The following is a 20,000-nucleotide window of genomic DNA, read 5'->3' as shown; positions in this document are numbered from 1 at the left end:
GTATGGAGGAGAAGGTACTGCTCTGTTTCAGCTGGTATGGTCAGTCTAGCTGTATGGAGGAGAAGGTACTGCTCTGTTTCAGCTGGTATGGTCAGTCTAGCTGTATGGAGAAGGTACTGCTCTGTTTCAGCTGGTATGGTCAGTCTAGCTGTCTGGAGAAGATACTGCTCTGTTTCAGCTGATATGGTCAGTCTAGCTGTATGGAGGAGAAGGTACTGCTCTGTTTCAGCTGGTATGGTCAGTCTAGCTGTGTGGAGGAGAAGGTACTGCTCTGTTTCAGCTGGTATGGTCAGTCTAGCTGTGTGGAGGAGAAGGTACTGCTCTGTTTCAGCTGGTATGGTCAGTCTAGCTGTGTGGAGGAGAAGGTACTGCTCTGTTTCAGCTGGTATGGTCAGTCTAGCTGTCTGGAGGAGAAGGTACTGCTCTGTTTCAGCTGGTATGGTCAGTCTAGCTGTATGGAGGAGAAGGTACTGCTCTGTTTCAGCTGGTATGGTCAGTCTAGCTGTATGGAGAAGGTACTGCTCTGTTTCAGCTGGTATGGTCAGTCTAGCTGTCTGGAGAAGATACTGCTCTGTTTCAGCTGATATGGTCAGTCTAGCTGTATGGAGGAGAAGGTACTGCTCTGTTTCAGCTGGTATGGTCAGTCTAGCTGTGTGGAGGAGAAGGTACTGCTCTGTTTCAGCTGGTATGGTCAGTCTAGCTGTGTGGAGGAGAAGGTACTGCTCTGTTTCAGCTGGTATGGTCAGTCTAGCTGTATGGAGGAGAAGGTACTGCTCTGTTTCAGCTGGTATGGTCAGTCTAGCTGTATGGAGGAGAAGGTACTGCTCTGTTTCAGCTGGTATGGTCAGTCGAGCTGTCTGGAGAAGGTAATGCTCTGTTTCAGCTGGTATGGTCAGTCTAGCTGTATGGAGGAGAAGGTACTGCTCTGTTTCAGCTGGTATGGTCAGTCTAGCTGTCTGGAGGAGAAGGTACTGCTCTGTTTCAGCTGGTATGGTCAGTCTAGCTGTATGGAGGAGAAGGTACTGCTCTGTTTCATCTGGTATGGTCAGTCTAGCTGTCTGGAGGAGAAGGTACTGCTCTGTTTCAGCTGGTATGGTCAGTCTAGCTGTCTGGAGGAGAAGGTACTGCTCTGTTTCAGCTGGTATGATCAGTGTGTGTGTGTGTGTGTGTGTGTGTGTGTGTCTCTTACAGCCCGTGTCTTTCAGTCTGCTGATGGAGTTAGCCAGCAGTCGTATACAGCCCAGGAACCCGGCGCCCTGCCGCTTGTGGATCTTCTTATGGTTCCACACACTGATGGTGATGGAGTCTGTCTTCCCTATGTACCTACACACACACACACACACACACACACACACACACACACATACACACACACACACACACACACACACACACACACACACACACGGAATAGAGGTCGACAGATTAATTAGGGCCGATTTCAAGTTTTCATAACAAATCAACATAACGGTAAATAAAATTAAACACACACCAGATCATCAGTACTGGCCTGCAGCTTTGGTTGAAACTGAAGTGACAACAGTCATTTCTCCAGCTGACTGGCTTTCCTGCTAAGGCCAGCTGACATCATGACACATCACATAGACAAGCCGGACCGCCAACATGATGTCAGCTGGGTCTGTGTGTGCTATTGAGTGTGTGTGTGTGTGTGTGTGTGTGTGTGTGTGTGTGTGTGTGTGTGTGTGTGTGTGTGTGTGTGTGTGTGTGTGTGTGTGCGTGCGTGCGTGTGTGTGTGTGTGTGTGTGTGTGTGTGTTACAGAACAGAGGATACTGTAAGAGGCATTAATGAGCAGGACATTTGGTCAGGTTAATTAGGTCATTTTAGACGTGTCCTGGAGTGGCCATGTTGGTGAACAGAACAGCCGTGTGTGGCTGTACAGTCAACAGGGAGATACAGGGGTTCTGGCTCTATACAGTCAACAGGGAGATACAGGGGTTCTGGCTCTGTACAGTCAACAGGGAGATACAGGGGTTCTGGCTCTATACAGTCAGCAGGGAGATACAGGGGTTCTGGCTCTATACAGTCAACAGGGAGATACAGGGGTTCTGGCTCTTTACAGTCAACAGGGAGATACAGGGGTTCTGGCTCTATACAGTCAACAGGGAGAAACAGGGGTTCTGGCTCTATACAGTCAGCAGGGAGATACAGGGGTTCTGGCTCTTTACAGTCAACAGGGAGATACAGGGGTTCTGGCTCTATACAGTCAACAGCAGGGAGATACAGGGTTCTGGCTCTATACAGTCAACAGGGAGATACAGGGGTTCTGGCTCTATACAGTCAGCAGGGAGATACAGGGGTTCTGGCTCTTTACAGTCAACAGGGAGATACAGGGTTCTGGCTCTATACAGTCAACAGCAGGGAGATACAGGGTTCTGGCTCTATACAGTCAACAGGGAGATACAGGGGTTCTGGCTCTATACAGTCAACAGCAGGGAGATACAGGGGTTCTGGCTCTATACAGTCAACAGCAGGGAGATACAGGGGTTCTGGCTCTATACAGTCAACAGGGAGATACAGGGTTCTGGCTCTATACAGTCAACAGGAGATACAGGGGTTCTGGCTCTTTACAGTCAACAGGGAGATACAGGGGTTCTGGCTCTTTACAGTCAACAGGGAGATACAGGGTTCTGGCTCTTTACAGTCAACAGGGAGATACAGGGTTCTGGCTCTATACAGTCAACAGGGAGATACAGGGGTTCTGGCTCTATACAGTCAACAGGGAGATACAGGGGTTCTGGCTCTTTACAGTCAACAGGAGATACAGGGTTCTGGCTCTTTACAGTCAACAGGGAGATACAGGGGTTCTGGCTCTTTACAGTCAACAGCAGGGAGATACAGGGGTTCTGGCTCTATACAGTCAACAGCAGGGAGATACAGGGGTTCTGGCTCTATACAGTCAACACCAGGGAGATACAGGGGTTCTGGCTCTATACAGTCAGCAGGGAGATACAGGGGTTCTGGCTCTATACAGTCAACAGGGAGATACAGGGGTTCTGGCTCTATACAGTCAACCGCAGGGAGATACAGGGGTTCTGGCTCTTTACACAGTCAACAGCAGGGAGATACAGGGGTTCTGGCTCTATACAGTCAACAGCAGGGAGATACAGGGTTCTGGCTCTTTACAGTCAACAGGGAGATACAGGGGTTCTGGCTCTATACAGTCAACAGCAGGGAGATACAGGGGTTCTGGCTCTATACAGTCAACAGGGAGATACAGGGGTTCTGGCTCTATACAGTCAACAGCAGGGAGACACAGGGGTTCTGGCTCTTTACAGTCAGCAGGGAGATACAGGGGTTCTGGCTCTATACAGTCAGCAGGGAGATACAGGGGTTCTGGCTCTATACAGTCAGCAGGGAGATACAGGGGTTCTGGCTCTATACAGTCAACAGGGAGATACAGGGGTTCTGGCTCTATACAGTCAACAGCAGGGAGATACAGGGGTTCTGGCTCTTTACAGTCAACAGCAGGGAGATACAGGGGGTTCTGGCTCTTTACAGTCAACAGGGAGATACAGGGGTTCTGGCTCTATACAGTCAACAGCAGGGAGATACAGGGGTTCTGGCTCTTTACAGTCAGCAGGGAGATACAGGGGTTCTGGCTCTTTACAGTCAACAGGGAGATACAGGGGTTCTGGCTCTTTACAGTCAGCAGGGAGATACAGGGGTTCTGGCTCTATACAGTCAGCAGGGAGATACAGGGTTCTGGCTCTTTACAGTCAACAGGGAGATACAGGGGTTCTGGCTCTATACAGTCAACAGCAGGGAGATACAGGGTTCTGGCTCTATACAGTCAACAGGGAGATACAGGGGTTCTGGCTCTATACAGTCAACAGCAGGGAGACACAGGGGTTCTGGCTCTTTACAGTCAACAGCAGGGAGATACAGGGAGAGATGGGGAGAGGTGGATGGAGAGATGGAGGGAGAGATGGAGGGAGAGATGGGGGAGAGATGGGGAGAGGTGGATGGAGAGATGGAGGGAGAGATGGAGGAGAGATGGGGAGAGATGGAGGGAGAGATGGAGGGAGAGATTAGGGAGAGGTGGAGGGAGAGATGGAGGGAGAGATGGAGGGAGAGATTAGGGAGAGGTGGAGGGAGAGATGGAGGGAGAGATGGAGGGAGAGATTAGGGAGAAGTGGAGGGAGAGATGGGAGAGAGATGGATGGAGAGATGGAGGGAGAGATGGAGGGAGAGATGGAGGGAGAGATTAGGGAGAAGTGGAGGGAGAGATGGAGGGAGAGATGGAGGGAGAGATTAGGGAGAGGTGGAGGGAGAGATGGAGGGAGAGATGGGGAGAGAGATGGGGGAGAGATGGAGGGAGAGATGGAGGGAGAGATGGAGGGAGAGATGGAGGGAGAGATGGAGGGAGAGATGGAGGGGAGAGAGATGGGGGAGAGATGGAGGGAGAGATGGAGGGAGAGATGGAGGGGTTATATCCTTCCTGTTTGGCCCTGTCCGGGGTGTCCTCGGATGGGGCCACAGTGTCTCCTGACCCCTCCTGTCTCAGCCTCCAGTATTTATGCTGCAGTAGTTTATGTGTCGGGGGCTAGGGTCAGTTTGTTATATCTGGAGTACTTCTCCTGTCCTATTCGGTGTCCTGTGTGAATCTAAGTGTGCTCTAATTCTCTCCTTCTCTTTCTTTCTCTCTCTCGGAGGACCTGAGCCCTAGGACCATGTCCCAGGACTACCTGACATGAGGACTCCTTGCTGTCCCCAGTCCACCTGGCCATGCTCCTGCTCCAGTTTCAACTGACCTGAGCCCTAGGACCGTGCCCCAGGACTACCTGACATGAAGGCTCCTTGCTGTCCCCAGTCCACCTGACTGTGCTGCTGCTCCAGTTTCAACTGTTCTGCCTTATTATTATTCGACCATGCTGGTCATTTATGAACATTTGAACATCTTGGTCATGTTCTGTTATAATCTCTACCCGGCACAGCCAGAAGAGGACTGGCCACCCCACATAGCCCGGTTCCTCTCTAGGTTTCTTCCTAGGTTTTGGCCTTTCTAGGGAGTTTTTCCTAGCCACCGTGCTTTTTACACCTGCATTGTTTGCTGTTTGGGGTTTTAGGCTGGGTTTCTGTACAGCACTTTGAGATATCAGCTGATGTACGAAGGGCTATATAAATAAATTTGATTTGATTTGATTTGATTTGATGGAGGGAGAGATGGAGGGAGAGATGGAGGGAGAGGTGGAGGGAGAGATGGAGGGAGAGATGGAGGGAGAGATGGAGGGAGAGATGGAGGGAGAGATGGAGGGAGAGATGGAGGGAGAGGTGGAGGGAGAGATGGAGGGAGAGAGATGGGAGAGAGATGGAGGGAGAGATGGAGGGAGAGATGGAGGGAGAGATTAGGGAGAGGTGGAGGGAGAGATGGAGGGAGAGATGGGGAGAGAGATGGGAGAGAGATGGAGGGAGAGACGGAGGGAGAGATGGAGGGAGAGATGGAGGGAGAGATGGAGGGAGAGATTAGGGAGAGGTGGAGGGAGAGATGGAGGGAGAGATGGAGGGAGAGATGGAGGGAGAGATGGAGGGAGAGATGGAGGGAGAGAGATGGAGGGAGAGATGGAGGGAGAGATGGAGGGAGAGATGGAGGGAGAGATTAGGAGAGGTGGAGGGAGAGATGGAGGGAGAGATTAGGGAGAGGTGGAGGGAGAGATGGAGGGAGAGATTAGGGAGAGATGGAGGGAGAGATTAGGAGAGGTGGAGGGAGAGATGGAGGGAGAGATTAGGGAGAGGTGGAGGGAGAGATGGAGGGAGAGATTAGGGAGAGATGGAGGGAGAGATGGAGGGAGAGATGGAGGGAGAGATTAGGGAGAGATGGAGGGAGAGATTAGGAGAGGTGGAGGGAGAGATGGAGGGAGAGATTAGGGAGAGGTGGAGGGAGAGATGGAGGGAGAGATTAGGGAGAGATGGAGGGAGAGATGGAGGGAGAGATTAGGGAGAGGTGGAGGGAGAGATGGAGGGAGAGATTAGGGAGAGATGGAGGGAGAGATTAGGGAGAGGTGGAGGGAGAGATGGAGGGAGAGATTAGGGAGAGATGGAGGGAGAGATTAGGGAGAGGTGGAGGGAGAGATGGAGGAGAGATGGAGGGAGAGATGGAGGGAGAGATGGAGGGAGAGATGGAGGGAGAGATTAGGGAGAGGTGGAGGGAGAGATGGAGGGAGAGATTAGGGAGAGATGGAGGGAGAGATTAGGGAGAGATGGAGGGAGAGATTAGGAGAGGTGGAGGGAGAGATGGAGGGAGAGATTAGGGAGAGATGGAGGGAGAGATTAGGGAGAGGTGGAGGGAGAGATGGAGGGAGAGATGGAGGGAGAGATGGAGGGAGAGATGGAGGAGAGATGGAGGGAGAGATGGAGGGAGAGATTAGGGAGAGGTGGAGGGAGAGATGGAGGGAGAGATGGAGGGAGAGGTGGAGGGAGAGATGGAGGAGAGATGGAGGAGAGATGGAGGGAGAGATGGAGGGAGAGATGGAGGGAGAGATGGAGGGAGAGAGATGGAGGAGAGATGGTGTCTGTGCTCTTCTCTCGCCGTCCTTGTGTGGATTATCTGCTGTGCTCCTTCCTACCCATCCGGACACACTCCCCTGGATTTCTCAGCACGCTATCATTGGAAGATGCGCCCTAGTCCCTGGGTCGGATTCCGTCTGAGTACAGTCTGTCTGTCCTGTTGCTGTTGTAAACTGTATTCATTAAACCATCGTTGCTTGCATCTTGCATCCGCCTGTGTTGTCACAATACCTGCATTTATTAACAGCCACACTACTTTACTACACTACTACACTGCTTTACTGTAATTAATACCTGCATTTATTAACAGCCACACTACTTTACTACACTACTACACTGCTTTACTGTAATTAATACCTGCATTTATGAACAGCCACACTACTTTACTACACTAGCAGCAGACTCGTCCTCAGTGTAAACAATGTACCGAGCAAATGTCAAATGACCTTTTTACCAACTTATCGTACGATAGACCACGTATTCACCCTAATTGATCAACAAACAAACCATTTCAATAAAGCCTTTGACTCAATCTGGCATGAGGGTCTGCTATACAAACTGATGGAAAGTGGTGTTGGGGGTAAAACATATGACATTATAAAATCCATGTACACAAACAACAAGTGTGCGGTTAAAATTGGCAAAAAACACACACATTTCTTCCCACAGGGTCGTGGGGTGAGACAGGGATGCAGCTTAAGCCCTACCCTCTTCAACATATATATATCAACAAGGTGAATAAGCGAGGGCACTAGAACAGTCTGCAGCATCCGGCCTCCCTGCTAGAATCCGAAGTGAAATGTCTGCTGTTTGCTGATGATCTGGTGACGGTAAATTTTCATAACATAATGGTAATATATATATATATACTATAGTGCCTATAAGACCATCCAATACTATAGTACCAATAAGACCATCCAATACTATAGTGCCTATAAGACCATCCAATACTATAGTGCCTATAAGACCATCCAATACTATAGTACCAATAAGACCATCCAATACTATAGTGCCTATAAGACCATCCAATACTATAGTACCAATAAGACCATCCAATACTATAGTGCCTATAAGACCATCCAATACTATAGTGCCTATAAGACCATCCAATACTATAGTACCAATAAGACCATCCAATACTATAGTACCAATAAGACCATCCAATACTATAGTACCAATAAGACCATCCAATACTATAGTGCCTATAAGACCATCCAATACTATAGTACCAATAAGACCATCCAATACTATAGTACCAATAAGACCATCCAATACTATAGTGCCTATAAGACCATCCAATACTATAGTACCAATAAGACCATCCAATACTATAGTGCCTATAAGACCATCCAATACTATAGTGCCTATAAGACCATCCAATACTATAGTACCAATAAGACCATCCAATACTATAGTACCAATAAGACCATCCAATACTATAGTACCAATAAGACCATCCAATACTATAGTACCAATAAGACCATCCAATACTATAGTGCCTATAAGACCATCCAATACTATAGTGCCTATAAGACCATCCAATACTATAGTACCAATAAGACCATCCAATACTATAGTACCAATAAGACCATCCAATACTATAGTGCCTATAAGACCATCCAATACTATAGTGCCTATAAGACCATCCAATACTATAGTGCCTATAAGACCATCCAATACTATAGTACCTATAAGACCATCCAATACTATAGTACCTATAAGACCATCCAATACTATAGTACCTATAAGACCATCCAATACTATAGTACCTATAAGACCATCCAATACTATAGTGCCTATAAGACCATCCAATACTATAGTACCTATAAGACCATCCAATAGATTAGACTGGCAATACTATAGTACCTATAAGACCATCCAATAGATTAGACTGGCAATACTATAGTGCCAATAAGACCATCCAATAGATTAGACTGGCAATACTATAGTACCAATAAGACCATCCAATACTATAGTACCTATAAGACCATCCAATACTATAGTGCCTATAAGACCATCCAATACTATAGTACCTATAAGACCATCCAATACTATAGTACCTATAAGACCATCCAATAGATTAGGCTGGCAATACTATAGTACCTATAAGACCATCCAATAGATTAGACTGGCAATACTATAGTACCAATAAGACCATCCAATACTATAGTACCTATAAGACCATCCAATACTATAGTACCTATAAGACCATCCAATACTATAGTACCTATAAGACCATCCAATACTATAGTACCTATAAGACCATCCAATACTATAGTGCCTATAAGACCATCCAATACTATAGTGCCTATAAGACCATCCAATAGATTAGACTGGCAATACTATAGTGCCTATAAGACCATCCAATACTATAGTACCTATAAGACCATCCAATACTATAGTGCCTATAAGACCATCCAATACTATAGTGCCTATAAGACCATCCAATACTATAGTACCTATAAGACCATCCAATAGATTAGACTGGCAATACTATAGTGCCTATAAGACCATCCAATACTATAGTACCTATAAGACCATCCAATACTATAGTGCCTATAAGACCATCCAATACTATAGTGCCTATAAGACCATCCAATACTATAGTACCTATAAGACCATCCAATAGATTAGACTGGCAATACTATAGTGCCTATAAGACCATCCAATACTATAGTACCAATAAGACCATCCAATACTATAGTGCCTATAAGACCATCCAATACTATAGTGCCTATAAGACCATCCAATACTATAGTGCCTATAAGACCATCCAATAGATTAGACTGGCAATACTATAGTGCCTATAAGACCATCCAATAAGACCATCCAATACTATAGTGCCTATAAGACCATCCAATACTATAGTGCCTATAAGACCATCCAATACTATAGTACCTATAAGACCATCCAATAGATTAGACTGGCAATACTATAGTGCCTATAAGACCATCCAATACTATAGTACCTATAAGACCATCCAATACTATAGTGCCTATAAGACCATCCAATACTATAGTGCCTATAAGACCATCCAATACTATAGTACCTATAAGACCATCCAATAGATTAGACTGGCAATACTATAGTGCCTATAAGACCATCCAATACTATAGTACCAATAAGACCATCCAATACTATAGTGCCTATAAGACCATCCAATACTATAGTGCCTATAAGACCATCCAATAGATTAGACTGGCAATACTATAGTGCCTATAAGACCATCCAATACTATAGTACCTATAAGACCATCCAATACTATAGTGCCTATAAGACCATCCAATACTATAGTGCCTATAAGACCATCCAATACTATAGTGCCTATAAGACCATCCAATACTATAGTACCTATAAGACCATCCAATAGATTAGACTGGCAATACTATAGTGCCTATAAGACCATCCAATACTATAGTACCTATAAGACCATCCAATACTATAGTGCCTATAAGACCATCCAATACTATAGTGCCTATAAGACCATCCAATACTATAGTACCTATAAGACCATCCAATAGATTAGACTGGCAATACTATAGTGCCTATAAGACCATCCAATAGATTAGACTGGTAATACTATAGTACCTGTAAGACCATCCAATACTATAGTGCCTATAAGACCATCCAATAGATTAGACTGGCAATACTATAGTACCAATAAGACCATCCAATAGATTAGACTGGCAATACTATAGTACCAATAAGACCATCCAATAGATTAGGCTGGCAATACTATAGTACCTATAAGACCATCCAATAGATTAGACTGGCAATACTATAGTACCAATAAGACCATCCAATAGATTAGACTGGCAATACTATAGTACCTATAAGACCATCCAATAGATTAGACTGGCAATACTATAGTACCTATAAGACCATCCAATAGATTAGACTGGCAATACTATAGTACCTATAAGACCATCCAATACTATAGTACCAATAAGACCATCCAATAGATTAGGCTGGCAATACTATAGTACCTATAAGACCATCCAATAGATTAGACTGGCAATACTATAGTGCCTATAAGACCATCCAATACTATAGTACCAATAAGACCATCCAATACTATAGTGCCTATAAGACCATCCAATACTATAGTGCCTATAAGACCATCCAATAGATTAGACTGGCAATACTATAGTGCCTATAAGACCATCCAATACTATAGTACCTATAAGACCATCCAATACTATAGTGCCTATAAGACCATCCAATACTATAGTGCCTATAAGACCATCCAATACTATAGTGCCTATAAGACCATCCAATACTATAGTACCTATAAGACCATCCAATAGATTAGACTGGCAATACTATAGTGCCTATAAGACCATCCAATACTATAGTACCTATAAGACCATCCAATACTATAGTGCCTATAAGACCATCCAATACTATAGTGCCTATAAGACCATCCAATACTATAGTACCTATAAGACCATCCAATAGATTAGACTGGCAATACTATAGTGCCTATAAGACCATCCAATAGATTAGACTGGTAATACTATAGTACCTGTAAGACCATCCAATACTATAGTGCCTATAAGACCATCCAATAGATTAGACTGGCAATACTATAGTGCCTATAAGACCATCCAATACTATAGTACCAATAAGACCATCCAATACTATAGTGCCTATAAGACCATCCAATACTATAGTGCCTATAAGACCATCCAATAGATTAGACTGGCAATACTATAGTGCCTATAAGACCATCCAATACTATAGTACCTATAAGACCATCCAATACTATAGTGCCTATAAGACCATCCAATACTATAGTGCCTATAAGACCATCCAATACTATAGTGCCTATAAGACCATCCAATACTATAGTACCTATAAGACCATCCAATAGATTAGACTGGCAATACTATAGTGCCTATAAGACCATCCAATACTATAGTACCTATAAGACCATCCAATACTATAGTGCCTATAAGACCATCCAATACTATAGTGCCTATAAGACCATCCAATACTATAGTACCTATAAGACCATCCAATAGATTAGACTGGCAATACTATAGTGCCTATAAGACCATCCAATAGATTAGACTGGTAATACTATAGTACCTGTAAGACCATCCAATACTATAGTGCCTATAAGACCATCCAATAGATTAGACTGGCAATACTATAGTACCAATAAGACCATCCAATAGATTAGACTGGCAATACTATAGTACCAATAAGACCATCCAATAGATTAGACTGGCAATACTATAGTACCTATAAGACCATCCAATAGATTAGACTGGCAATACTATAGTACCAATAAGACCATCCAATAGATTAGACTGGCAATACTATAGTACCTATAAGACCATCCAATAGATTAGACTGGCAATACTATAGTACCTATAAGACCATCCAATAGATTAGACTGGCAATACTATAGACCATACCAATAAGACCATCCAATACTATAGTACCAATAAGACCATCCAATAGATTAGACTGGCAATACTATAGTACCAATAAGACCATCCAATAGATAGTACTGGCAATAAGTACCAATAATTAGACCATCCAATACTATAGTACCTATAAGACCAAGACCATCCAATAGATCCAATAGATTAGGCAATACTATAGTACCTATAAGACCATCCAATAGATTAGACTGGCAATACTATAGTACCAATAAGACCATCCAATACTATAGTACCTGTAAGACCATCCAGTAGATTAGACTGGTAATACTATAGTACCTATAAGACCATCCAATACTATAGTACCTGTAAGACCATCCAATAGATTAGACTGGCAATACTATAGTACCTATAAGACCATCCAATACTATAGTACCTGTAAGACCATCCAATAGATTAGACTGGCAATACTATAGTACCTATAAGACCATCCAATAGATTAGACTGGCAATACTATAGTACCTATAAGACCATCCAATAGATTAGACTGGCAATACTATAGTGCCTATAAGACCATCCAATACTATAGTGCCTATAAGACCATCCAATAGATTAGACTGGCAATACTATAGTACCTGTAAGACCATCCAATAGATTAGACTGGCAATACTATAGTACCTATAAGACCATCCAATAGATTAGACTGGTAATACTATAGTACCTATAAGACCATCCAATAGATTAGACTGGCAATACTATAGTACCTATAAGACCATCCAATAGATTAGACTGGCAATACTATAGTACCAATAAGACCATCCAATAGATTAGACTGGCAATACTATAGTACCAATAAGACCATCCAATAGATTAGAATGGCAATACTATAGTACCAATAAGACCATCCAATACTATAGTACCTGTAAGACCATCCAATAGATTAGACTGGCAATACTATAGTACCTGTAAGACCATCCAATAGATTAGACTGGTAATACTATAGTACCTGTAAGACCATCCAATAGATTAGACTGGCAATACTATAGTACCTATAAGACCATCCAATAGATTAGACTGGCAATACTATAGTACCTATAAGACCATCCAATAGATTAGACTGGCAATACTATAGTACCTATAAGACCATCCAATAGATTAGACTGGCAATACTATAGTACCAATAAGACCATCCAATAGATTAGACTGGCAATACTATAGTACCAATAAGACCATCCAATAGATTAGACTGGCAATACTATAGTACCAATAAGACCATCCAATAGATTAGGACTGGCAATACTATAGTACCACAAGACCATCCAATAGGTTAGGCTGGCATACACATAGTACCAGTACTGAGTAATGATAACTAGGTTATATACAGGGTACCAGTACTGAGTAATGATAACTAGGTTATATACATAGGTACCAGTAATCATAACTAGGTTATATACACAGGGTACCAGTACTGAGTAATGATAACTAGGTTATATACACAGGGTACCAGTACTGAGTAATGATAACTAGGTTATATACACAGGATACCAGTAATGATAACTAGGTTATATACAACAGGTACCAGTACTGAGTAATGATAACCAGGTCATATACACAGGGTACCAGTAATGATAACTAGGTTATATACACAGGGTACCAGTACTGAGTAATGATAACCAGGTTATATACACAGGGTACCAGTACTGAGTAATGATAACTAGGTTATATACACACAGGTACCAGTACTTTTGAGTAATGATAACTAGGTTATATACACAGGGTACCAGTAATGATAACTAGGTTATATACACAGGTACCAGTACTGAGTAATGATAACTAGGTTATATACACAGGGTACCAGTACTGAGTAATGATAACTAGGTTATATACAGGGTACCAGTACTGAGTAATGATAACTAGGTTATATACACAGGGTACCAGTACTGGCAATGATAACTAGGTTATATACACAGGATACCAGTAATGATAACTAGGTTATATACACAGGGTACCAGTACTGAGTAATGATAACTAGGTTATATACACAGGGTACCAGTACTGAGTAATGATAACTAGGTTATATACACAGGATACCAGTAATGATAACTAGGTTATATACACAGGGTACCCTAATGATAACTAGGTTATATACACAGGTACCAGTACTGAGTAATGATAACAGGTTATATACATTAGAAGGTACCAGTACTGAGTAATGATAACTAGGTTATATACATTATGTACCAGTAATGATAACTAGGTTATATACACAGGTACCAGTACTGAGTAATGATAACTAGGTTATATACACAGGATACCAGTAATGATAACTAGGTTATATACAGGGTACCAGTACTGAGTAATGATAACCAGGTTATATACATGTGGGTACCAGTACTGAGTCGATGTGCAGGGGGCTGAGGTGACTTGAGGTAGATATGTATGTATACACGGTGGGAGACACACACACAAACGCTGCACACGCAAGCTCCCCACTTCGTGAATGCTAGCTCCCGCTCGTCACGTTAGCTCCCCGTCGTCACGCGGCTCCCGCCGTCACGTTAGCTCTCGCCGTCACGTTAGCCTCGCCACGCCAGCTCGCCGTCACGTTAGCTCTCTGCCGTCACGTTAGTTTCGTCAGCACGTTAGTTTCCCCGCTCGTCACGTTAGTTTCGCTGCTACGTGCTCTCGCCGTCACGCTAGCTCCCGCTCGTCACGCTAGCTCCCCGCTCGTCACGTTAGCTCCCCGCTCGTCACGCTAGCTCCCGCTCGTCACGTTAGCTCCCGCTCGTCACGCTAGCTCCCCGCTCGTCACGCTAGCTCCCGCTCGTCACGCTAGCTCCCGCTCGTCACGTTAGCTCCCCGCTCGTCACACTAGCTCCCGCTCGTCCACGCTAGCTCCCGCCGCTCGTCACGCTAGCTCCCGCCGCTCGTCACGTTAGCTCCCCGCGCTCGTCACGCCAGCTCCCGCTCGTCACGCCAGCTCCCCGCTCGTCACGCCAGCTCCCCGCTCGTCACGTTAGCTCCCCGCTCGTCACGCCGGCTCCCGCCGCTCGTCACGTTGGCTCCCGCTCGTCACGCTAGCTCCCGCCGCGCTCGTCACGTTGGCTCCTCGCTCGTCACGCTAGCTCCCCGCCGCTCGTCACGCTAGCTCCCGCTCGTCACGCCAGCTCCCCGCTCGTCACGCTAGCTCCCCGCCGCTCGTCACGCTAGCTCCCGCTGCGTCACGCTAGCTCCCTGCTCGCCACGCTAGCTCCCGGCTAGCTCCCGCTCGTCACGCTAGCTCCCCGCTGCGTCACGCTAGCTCCCCGCCGCTCGTTCACGCTAGCTCCCCGCTCGTCACGCTGGCTCCCCGCTCGTCACGCTAGCTCCCCGCCGCTCGTCACGCTAGCTCCCCGCTCGTCACGCCAGCTCCTCGCTCGTCACGCCAGCTCCCCGCTCGTCACGTTAGCTCCCCGCCTCGTCCACGCTAGCTCCCCGCTCGTCACGCTAGCTCCCGCTCGTCACGCTAGCTCCCTGCTCGTCACGCTAGCCACGCTAGCTCCCCGGCTAGCTCCTCGCTCGCCACGCTAGCTCCCCGCTCGTCACGCTAGCTCCCCGCGCTCGTTACGTTAGCTCCTCGCTCGTCACGTTAGCTCCCGCTCGTCACGCTAGCTCCCTCCCCGCTCCCCACTCGTCACGTTAGCTCCCGCTCGTCACGTGCCTCGCTCCCCTCGCTCGTCGTCACACACTAGCTCCTCCCCGCTCCCCACTCATCATGCTGGACACAACTTCACACAATGTGACATGGTACACAACAACAACATGGTAGCAACACAGCCCGCTAGCAACACAACAACAACATGGTAGCAAGCAGCATGCTAGCAACACAGCAAACAAATAGGTAGCAACACAGCAACAACATGGTAGCAACACAGCATGTTCAAACAACACAGCAACAACATGGTAGCAACACAACAACAACATGGTAGCAACACAGCAAACAACATGGTAGCAACACAACAGCAACAACATGGTAGCAACACAACAACAACATGGTAGCAACACAACAACAACAACATGGTAGCAACACAACAACAACAACATGCTAGCAACACAACAACAAGATGGGAGCAACACAACATGCTAGCAACACAACAACAACATGGTAGCAACACAACATGCTAGCAAACAGCAACAACATGGTAGCAACACAACAACAACATGGTAGCAACACAACATGCTAGCAACACAGCAACAAGATGGTAGCAACACAGCATGGCAGCAACTAATGACAACACAGCATGGCAGCAACTAATGACAACACAGCATGGTACAGACAACGGACACAGACAACGGACACAGACAACAGACACAGACAACAGACACAGACAACGGACACAGACAACGGACACAGACAACGGACACAGACAACGGACACAGACAACGGACACAGACAACGGACACAGACAACGGACAGTGACAATAAAAACAACGGACATCAGACAAGGGAACAGACTGTAGCCCCAGACAACGGCCCCTCTTGACAACGGATAAGACAACGGACACAGACAACGGACACAGACAACTCTGACCCAGACTCAGTGCACAGACAACGGACACAGACAACCGGATCAGACAACTTTACACAGTTCAGTGGGTGTGACAACGGTTTCAGACAACGGTTTCAGACAACGGACATTCAGTGTGTTTCAACGTGACGTTTCAACGGACCACAGTGGGTTTCAGTGGGACACAGACAACGGGTTTCAAGAAGTGAGCAGTGGGTTTTCAGTGGGTTTCAGTGGGCCCCAGTGGGTTCAGCCCCTTTGCTCAGTAACTCAACGCCCAGTGGGTTTCCTCTGGGACCCGTCAGTGGGTTTCAGTGGGCCGCAGTGGATCAGAACTTTATTTTGTGGGTTTCAGTGGGTGTGTGGGTTTCAGTGGGTTTCAGTGTGTTTCAGTGGGTTTTCAGTGTGATTCAGTGTGCCGCAGTGGTTTCAGTGGGCAGCAGTGGGTTTCCAGTGGGCCGCAGTGGGTTTCAGTGGGTTTCAGTGTGCCGCAGTGGTTTCAGTATGTGGTTTCAGTGTGCCCAGTGGGTTTCAGTGGGTTTCAGTGTGTTTCAGTGGGCCGCAGTGGGTTTCAGTGGGCAGCAGTGGGTTTCAGTGGGCCGCAGTGGGTTTCAGTGGGTTTCACCGCAGTGGGTTTCAGTGTGGTTTCAGTGTGCCGCAGTGGGTTTCAGTGTGTTTCAGTGGGTTTCAGTATGTGCCGTTTCAGTGTGTTTCAGTGTGTTTCAGTGGGTTTCAGTGTGCCGCAGTGGGTTTCAGTGGGCCGCAGTGGGTTTCAGTGGGTTTCAGTGTGCCGCAGTGGGTTTCAGTGGGCCGCAGTGGGTTTCAGTGGGTTTCAGTGGGTTTCAGTGGGTTTCAGTGTGCCGCAGTGGGTTTCAGTGGGCCGTGGGTTTCAGTGGGTTTCAGTGGGCCGCAGTGGGTTTCAGTGGGCCGCAGTGGGTTTCAGTGGGGTTTCAGTGGGCCGCAGTGGGTTTCAGTGGGCCGCAGTGGGTTTCAGTGGGTGTGTGGGTTTCAGTGGGCCGCAGTGGGTTTCAGTGGGCCGCAATGGGTTTCAGCTTGATTTCAGTGGGTTTCAGTGGGCCGCAGTGGGTTTTCAGTGGGCCGCAATGGGTTTCAGTGGGCTTCAGTGGACGCAGTGGGTTTCAGTGGGCCGCAGTGGTTTCAGTATGTGGGTTTACTCACAGGTCATAGTGTTGGTTCCATTTGGGGTCCAGAGTGCTCTTCACTGTGTCTGTAGAATGACACTGTCCTGATCCATCCACCACGACCTTTGCAAATGGGTCCGGCAACCCTACACACACACACCCACACACACACACACACACACACACACACACACACACACACACACACACACACACACACACACACACACACACACACACACACACACACACACACACACACACACTTATTATAAAGTAGAATGTGAAAGAGAGAGGAAGACAGAAAGAAAGAAGGAGACAGACAGAGAGGAGGGATCAGAGATACTTACAGAAGGAGACAGACAGAGAGGAGGGACCAGAGATACTTACAGAAGGAGACAGACAGAGAGGAGGGATCTGTGAGATACTTACGAAGGAGACAGACAGAGATAGGGATCAGAGATACTTACAGAAGGAGACAGACAGAGAGGAGGGATCAGAGATATTTACAGAAGGAGACAGACAGAGAGGAGGGATCAGAGATACTTTCTACGGAAGGAGACAGACAGAGAGGAGGGATCAGAGATACTTACGGAAGAAGTCTTTCTTTGCAAGGTTCTTGGCACATAAGACTAAAAACACAGAACAGACAACTGTCAGTCAACCAAACAGATGTCACTACAGACAGCCTGACAGCCAATCAGATCAGTGACTGGCTGCTGTAAGCCAATCAACAGATGTCTCTTCACCTCCCCACAGCTTCCCTCTTCACCTCCCTCCCTTACTTCCCCACAGCTTCCCTCTTCATCTTCCCTCTTCCCCACAGCTTCCCTCTTCTCCTTTACTCTCCCACAGCTTCCCTTCTCTCCTCCTTTCTCTCCCCAGCCTCCTCTTCATCTCCCTCCCTCCTCCTCCCTTACTCTCCCTTTCCACCCCACAGCTTCCCTCTTCATCTCCCTCTCCTTTTTCTCCCCTACAGCTTCCCTCTTCACCTCCCTCCTTTCCCCACAGCTTCCTCTTTCATCTACCTCCCTTTCTCTCCCCCCAGCTCTCTTCACCTCCCTCCCTTTCTCTCCCTCCCCCCACAGCTTCCCTCTTCACCTCCCTCCCTTCTCTCCCTACGCTTCTCTCTTCATCTCCCTCCCTTTCTCCCTCCCCACAGCTTCCCTCTTCATCTCCCCTCCCTTTCTCTCCTAATTTTTTCCCTCTTCATCTCCCTCCCTTTCTCTCCCCACAGCTTCCCTCTTCATCTCCCTCCCTTTCTCTCTCCCCACAGCTTCCTCTTCATCTCCCTCCCTTTCCCCCAGCTTCCCTCTTCACCTCCCCTCCCTTTCTCTCCCCACAGCTTCTCTCTTCATCTCCTCCCTTTCTCTCTCCCCACAGCTTCCCTCTTCACCTCCCTCCCTTTCTCTCCCACAGCTTCCCTCTTCATCTCCCTCCTTTCTCTCCCCACAGCTTCCCTCTTCATCTCCCTCCCTTTCTCTCCCCACAGCTTCTCTCTTCATCTCCCTCCTTTCTCTCCCCACAGCTTCCCTCTTCACCTCCCTCCCTTTCTCTCCCACAGCTTCCCTCTTCATCTCCCTCCCTTTCTCTCCCCACAGCTTCCCTCTTCATCTCCCTCCTTTCTCTCCCACAGCTTCCCTCTTCATCTCCCTCCTTTCTCTCCCCACAGCTTCTCTCTTCATCTCCCTCCCTTTCTCTCCCCACAGCTTCCCTCTTCACCTCCCTCCCTTTCTCTCCCCACAGCTTCCCTCTTCATCTCCCTCCCTTTCTCTCCCCACAGCTTCCCTCTTCATCTCCTCCCTTTCTCTCCCCACAGCTTCCCTCTTCATCTCCCTCCCTTTCTCTCCCCACAGCTTCCCTCTTCATCTCCCTCCCTTTCTCTCCCCACAGCTTCCTCTTCACCTCCCTCCCTTTCTCTCCCCCAGCTTCTCTCTTCATCTCCCTCCTTCTCTCCCACAGCTTCCCTCTTCATCTCCCTCCTTTCTCTCCCACAGCTTCCCTCTTCATCTCCCTCCCTTTCTCTCTCCCACAGCTTCCCTCTTCATCTCCCTCCTTTCTCTCCCCACAGCTTCCTCTTCACCTCCCTCCCTTTCTCTCCCCCAGCTTCCCTCTTCATCTCCCTCCTCCTCCCACAGCTTCCCTCTTCATCTCCCTCCCTTTCTCTCCCACAGCTTCCCTCTTCATCTCCTCCCTTTCTCTCCCCACAGCTTCCCTCTTCATCTCCCTCCTTTCTCTCCCCACAGCTTCCCTCTTCATCTCCTCCCTTTCTCTCCCACAGCTTCTCTCTCTTCATCTCCCTCCTTTCTCTCCCACAGCTTCCTCTTCATCTCCCTCCTCCTCCCACAGCTTCCTCTCTTCATCTCCCTCCTTTCTCTCCCACAGCTTCTCTCTT

The 20,000-nt window shown here is 47.0% G+C and overlaps 1 long non-coding RNA gene and 1 pseudogene across 7 annotated transcripts; both read right to left on the bottom strand.

Moving 5' to 3' along the window:
- LOC127925046 (E3 ubiquitin-protein ligase SMURF1-like) overlaps nucleotides 1-18,237 on the bottom strand; it is a 44,220-nt pseudogene extending 25,983 nt beyond the window's left edge.
- Nucleotides 8,347-13,191, bottom strand: LOC127925045 (uncharacterized). 7 transcript variants are annotated; one of them, XR_008119587.1, is made up of 4 exons: nucleotides 12,923-13,182; nucleotides 11,688-11,859; nucleotides 10,271-10,442; nucleotides 8,347-8,392 (listed from the first exon to the last, which is right to left on the bottom strand). It is a non-coding gene; the product is annotated as an uncharacterized LOC127925045 (long non-coding RNA). The 7 variants fall into 7 exon arrangements; XR_008119581.1 differs by lacking the exon at nucleotides 8,347-8,392 and having other exon boundaries at nucleotides 10,173-10,442; nucleotides 12,923-13,191; XR_008119586.1 differs by lacking the exon at nucleotides 8,347-8,392 and having other exon boundaries at nucleotides 10,173-10,442; nucleotides 11,731-11,859.
- Nucleotides 18,238-20,000: the final 1,763 nt, after the last annotated feature.

This window comes from Oncorhynchus keta, unplaced genomic scaffold (assembly GCF_023373465.1).
Source record: "Oncorhynchus keta strain PuntledgeMale-10-30-2019 unplaced genomic scaffold, Oket_V2 Un_contig_4993_pilon_pilon, whole genome shotgun sequence".
Lineage (NCBI taxonomy): Eukaryota > Metazoa > Chordata > Actinopteri > Salmoniformes > Salmonidae > Oncorhynchus > Oncorhynchus keta.
The sequence above is the reverse complement of the archived record's forward strand: the minus strand, read 5'-3'. Positions and strand labels throughout refer to the sequence as shown.